Source organism: Berghia stephanieae, unplaced genomic scaffold (genome assembly GCF_034508935.2).
Source record: "Berghia stephanieae isolate SIO BIC M18660-M18661 unplaced genomic scaffold, UCSD_Bste_1.3 scaffold114, whole genome shotgun sequence".
Classification (NCBI taxonomy): Eukaryota; Metazoa; Mollusca; class Gastropoda; order Nudibranchia; family Aeolidiidae; genus Berghia; species Berghia stephanieae.
The window spans coordinates 16847-22855 of NW_027622113.1; the positions used below are offsets into that span (position 1 = coordinate 16847).

Below are 6009 nucleotides of genomic sequence, written 5' to 3' on the forward strand. Positions count from 1 at the left end.
AGGGAGAAAAGAAAACGCAAAAACAAAAATCCCCTCAAATATTAAAAAATAAATAAATAATTAAAAAACGTTAACAAGTTGGCGGAATTCTGCTTCGCAAACGGCGATTAAGGAATCGAAAAAAAAAAAAAAAAAAAAAGATGGAGAGAGAGAGAGGAAGTAGAGGAGCAGAGAGAATGACGGAAGCAGAGAGAGAGAGAAGTGAGAGAGAGAGAGATGAGACAAGAGATGAGAGAAGAGCGAGAGAGAGAAAATTTGCGCGCAATGTCAACAGTCGCGCAGCGCACACGATGCTACATATTGCAGGTGGCGATTGCGCTTAGCAGAGGTTCTATGTCAATGAGGGGACCCAAATTAAAAAAAAAAAAAAATTTATTTTAATGCGCTAAACGAATTGCGCAGCGACCAGATATGTGTAAAATATAGTGGCGAATTCCGCTTCAGCAGATGCCTATTTAAGGGACGCGACAAAAAAAAAAAAAGAAAAAATATTGAAATTAATAAAGGAATAAAAAAAAAAAAACAATTACAGTTGGCGAATCCCGCTTCGCAGAAGCTATTACGGGACAAAAATAAAATGCAGAGATGGCGTTTTCCGCCTTCGCAGAGCTTGTTAAAGGACAAAATAAAATGCAGTTGGCGAATTCCGGGTTCTCAGAAGTCTATTAAGGGACTGAATAAATGCAGTGGCGAATTCCGCTTAGCAGAAGCCTGGCTACAAGGACAAATAATATTGCAAGTTGGCGAATACCCGCTTCGCAGAAGCCTATTAAGGGACTAATTGAAAGGCAGGTTGGCGAATTCGCTTCGCAGAAAGCCTATTAAGGGACTAATGAATGCAGTTGGCGAATTCCGCTTCTCAGAAGTCTAATTAGGGACAATGGGCATATCCAGCTTCTCAATGAAGTCTATTAAGGGACTAAATTACAAATGCAGTTGGCGAATTCCGCTTACGCAGAAGCCTATTAAGGGGACTGACAGGAAGGAAAATACAAAAATTGGAAATAAAAAAAAAAAAAAAAAAAATGCAGTTGTTGGCGAATTCTACTTCGCTGACAAGCAAAGAAGGAAAATATAAGTGCCTCTGGACGATTAGATGCCTCTGGACGGATTAGTGCCTCTGGACGGAATAGTGCCTTGTCGGATTTAGTGCTCTGAGGTTAGTGGCCTCTGACTGGTTGGAGAGAAAAAAATTCTCCCAAGTTCTAGGTGATAGAACTTTGAAGAAGAAGTAAAGTAAAGTCAAGTAAAAGTATTTTATTCCGTGTTATGACACTCTCGCAACACGCCGCCGCGCGCGCCGCACCGCAGCATTGCCGAGACGAGCAGTGAGCAAGGACTAGAAGGATGCCGATCGGGCCGGGAGTGCCGTGGCCGGGTCGGTGGCAAAGGTGGCGAGGGTACAATCACCTGATGGAGGACAAATTCTCCGCGGTCCAGGGGCTTGAGTCTCAACGGATCGCCGTTACGGCAGCTCTAACGCTTACAACACCCCGACGGAATACATGTGGTCCGCACGCGATTTCTTGCCCCTAACGGACGCGTGGATGATACCGACCAGCACACGCGAACCACAGATCCTAGCGGGCGGAACTCGAGAGGGCATCGGTCACGGGCACTAGCCGCCGAACCCGAGGGTTGCCGGCTTAATGTGGCCTGCCGCTCAGATGGCCCTAGCTAAGTCACCCTTGCTCACCGGGCGAGGCGTTCGACTTAGAGGCGTTCAGGTTCGTACTCCCACGGACGTAGCCTGGCGCCATCGGGCCTGACGACCGGACGCGCGAACCAGAGAGTCCCGAACTCACCGTTCCTCTCGTACTGTGCAAGATTACGTGGCAATGGGCGCTTCACTCAGTAGGATAAAACTAACTGTCTCTACGACGTCTCACCTAGCTCACGTTCCCTAGTGGCGGTCGTGAACCAATCCGACTCTTGGCGAATTCTGCTTCACAATGATAGGAAGAGCCGACATCGAAGGATCAATCAGCGACGTCGCTATGAAACGCTTGGCCGCCACAGCCAGTCTATCCCTGTGGTAACTTTTCTGACTCCTCTCGCTTGAAACTCCCAACGTCGAAAGGATCGTTAGGCCACAAGATTTCACGGCCCCAGTATTCGTACTTGAAAATCCTGGTCGAGCAGGCATTTTGCCCTTTGTGCTCTAGCGAGGTTTCGTCTCGCTGAGCCCGCCCTTGGGACCACCTTCGCTGCGCTTTAGAAGATGTCCGCCCCAGTCAAACTCACGTCCGGATGTCACCGGCAGGGTCGCTGTCGCCGTCGTAGACCGCGTCGGGGGTAGTCGGTTGGATCCCGAGCCCGACGCGACCGGCGGGTGGCTTGACGTTGAACCTCGTACGCCTCCTACCTGCAAGAAGGCGCCGAGTCCCACGCCGTTCGGTAAGTCGGAGGTACCGCGGGACTGGTAGCGGTATTTCACTGTCGCGCCCGAAGACGCTACTCCGATGCTTCACCCCCCACGCTCCTCACTGAAGTCGGTCTAGGAGTCAAGATCGTCAGGGTCTCTTCCCCGCTGATTTCACAAGCACCGTTCCCTTGGCGGTGATTTCTCGGGGGCGTAGATAGGGACAGTGGGAAATACTCGTTAATCCGTTCGTGCAGCGTCGCTAATTAGGACGACCGAGGCTTTTGGCTTCTTAAGAGGGGTCATAGTTATCCCGCCGTTTACCGGGCTTATGCGAATCTCTTCAACTTTGACATTCTGAGCACTGGGCAGAAATCACGTCCGTAAACACCTTTTCAGGCTGTCGAGACGCTCTGGTTTTTATTAGACAGGTCGGATTCCCCCTGTCCGTGACAGTTCTGTGGACAAGCGTGTGTCGGAGGTCGAGTGGTTGTCCCCGCGCAGCCAACGCGCCCCGCGAAGGGCGTCAGACGAGCGAGGCGTCTCGGCCTCGGGGCCCCAAGGGTTTCCGCGAACGTCTCATCACCCTCGGAGTGTCCCTCTGGGTGCGTGCGGTACTGCCGCCTTCCCTCCCTGCCCGATCGTCAAGGCCCTCTGAGCATCCTTCTCCCGAAGTTACGGATCCTTTGGCCGTCTTCCCTTATCAATACATTACTCCGTGGAACAAGAGGCTTGCTAACCTAGGAGACTGCTGGCGGTCATGAGTCGCCGGCAGCGAGATTTGGACGTGCCTGCGACGGGGTTTTCACGCGACCGCCGTGAGCGCTCCGGGACGCAGCCATGTCTTACGGCGACGCTTTTCGGCCTGGCCAGCCCTTTCATCCGGTCGACCCGATTCAGGGCGAACAGACCTTAAAAAGAGACGACGGCTCTCCACGATGCCCACGGCAGCGTTCCCACGTTCTGTCGGCGTCGCCGCGCGCCGCCTCCCACGCCGGAACGTGTGTCGCGAACGAGGGGGGCCCTTTCTCGCGCCCCGGTCCGAGCGAAACTTAGACTGGATTCCTTTCGGCCGGTCGCAGGGTGGACTGTCAGGGCCTCGGCGCGGCGACCCAGTTCGGCCGCCGCCGGCGCGTGTTTCGTACCCGCTTCAGCAAGGGAAGCTAAACCGCCCCTTAGGACGACTCTCCAGGACATCGCACTGTTCCGCGGAACCATTCCCCAACTTCGGCCTTGTAAAAAATTACTCTCCGTTCAATATTTGCTACTCCACCAGATCTTCACCCCGCGGCACGGATCCCGAACGGGATCGCTCCCGGACTTTTCTCGCATACGCGGCCGCACCTACTACTCGCCCCCGGCCCTGCCGGGAGGGGAGGAAGTCGCACCCCTCCACGTGGCGGGGCGGCCGGTGGGGTCCGACGCTTCAGCGCCGTCCATTTCGGGCGGGTCGGTTCGGCAGGTGAGTTGTTACATCACTCCTGGCGGATGCACGTCTTCCGTGGCCTCAACCGCCCTGCTGTCAGTCGCCCACACCTTTTAGCTTTTCCGTGAGCGTCCTGCGTTGGGCACACAATCCGGGCGGTTCGGTTCCATCCCGCAGCGCCAGTTCTGTTACCAAAAATGGCCCACTCGGCACGTGATGCTAGGCCAGGCCCGTGCGAGGGGTCTGGCGCCTCACCCGTTGAAAGTTAGAGAGTAGGACGAGGGCAGTTTCGCCCCGATGCCTCAACAAATCGCATTTACCGAGTGAAACCGTTTCCGTCGGCACCGGCTATCCTGGAGGGAATCTTCGGAGGACACCAGCTACTAGATGGTTCGGATTGGTCTTGCGCCCCTACGCAAAGTGGGCGGGCGATTTGCACTGGCAGCGTCACGCTTCGAGCCTCCTCCAGAGTTTTCCCCCGGCTTCGCTCTGTCTTCAGGCGTAGTATCACCCATCTATCGGGTCCCCGACGCCAGCACTCATGGCTCCGACAGGGCAGTCAAACCGCGGCGACCGCCGGGCCGCGGTTGTTTTTTTTGGGGGGCCCGCTAAGGGGGACTCGGTGAGTCTGCGAGCAGATCCCGCCTCGGCCGAGAGGGCCCTCTCGTTTTTCAAGTTTCGCCGTGGGGTTTAGTGGAAACCCGCGGCTCGCTCAGGCGTCGGACTCCATGGTCCGTGTTTCATGGACGGGTCCGGGCAGGTTCCGGAATAACGCTGCGCACCTTTCCGACGGACCGGAGCCGCCCGCCCGGGAATGCCGAAACCCCCCGGGGCGAACGCCGCCGTTTGTCGCGTTGACCAGGGCACCCGAATACGACCGCTCTCGTGCCAACGCGCCGCCGATCCGCAGGCCGACGACCCCGCGTAGGGGCGCGCGGACGGAGACGGCCCGGTCGACGGTTGGCGCGGAGACCCGCCGTGGTGGGGCACGCGCCGACCCCCGAACTCGGAGGCCGTTCCCGTCTCCGGGGCGCTCCGCGGGGCGGGCCGGGCGACCAGCCGCACGGCGGGAAACGTCCGCTCGGATCAGCAGTTTACCTTGGCGGTTTTCCGCGCTTTGCACCCTTCTCTTCAGAGTTCTTTTAAACTTTCCTCACAGTACTTGTTCGATATCGGAATCGCTAGGGTACTTAGCCTGAGGTGGAGATTTTACACCCGCTTTCGGTCCTGCACTGCAAGCTAACCGTCTCGGGGTCGATGTCGGAGGAAGGGAGCGCCGCCAGGCAAAGGGCTGGATCCGCTCTGGGCAAAGCCCTCGCTCGAGAAAGACTCGCGCGGCGCTCCCGATCCCGCTCGACCACGACCCGAGCGCTACTCGTCCGCGGGCACGGGCCCAGGGCGGTTTCAGCCGCTGGGTCTTCCCGCTTCACCTCGCCGTTACTGGGGGAGTCCCCGTTGGTTTCTTTTCTCCGCTTACTGAAATGCTTTTAGTTCGGCGGGTTACCCTCGGCCGATATGAGGTCGGCGATCGCCCCATCCGTGGGTTCGTCCGCGCGTCAGTTTTATTACTTACTTCCCCGCATTACCCCCACGAAGCCCTCGCTCGCGTTGTACATCGAGCAGGCCCGAGGATTGAGGAAGACGGCAGCCGATTCGCTGTGCGTGATTCCCCAGTCTTCGTGCGCGTCTTATTCGTCGTCCCCCGCCCATACCAGAGGCCGGGTGGGGGTCGGGACGAAGTCTCCGTGGGTCAGGACGGGGAGCCTCGTATCTACGGCCGCCAGTCGGGGACAGATGCCCGTCGGTCGGCACGTCGCGCCGCTCAGTCCCCCCGAGAAGACCGGTTTGCGGCGACGTCGTAGGGCCGAACCCTCATACGGACGTGGCCGGTGACTTACGCCACGGCCGCAATTTGCGTTCAAGACGTCCGAAGTTCATGAGGCAGCCTGCAGTTCCACGATCTATACGCTGGCCGCATCTTCATCGGACGCGCGAGCGAAGTGATCACCGCCCAAAAGGTTGTATTTTTTTTTCTTCGCTTAAGGGCCAAACGACGACAAAAGGGGGGGGGGGCAAGCGTTGCGCGCGCGGTTCTCAGGGCGCATACGCCGCCGCCCGTTTATCGGCTGGACGCTCCCCGGCAGGGAGCAGCACGGCCTCCACAGGACAGTGTTTTTTTATACCCTTCACCCGTCGGGCGGGATGGGGGCAAAACGAATTT

At 57.2% G+C, this 6009-nt stretch overlaps 1 pseudogene; it reads right to left on the bottom strand.

Annotated features, from left to right (window-relative positions):
• Window positions 1–1420: 1420 nt before the first annotated feature.
• LOC144960974 (large subunit ribosomal RNA) lies at window positions 1421–5312 on the bottom strand (annotated as a pseudogene).
• Window positions 5313–6009: the final 697 nt, after the last annotated feature.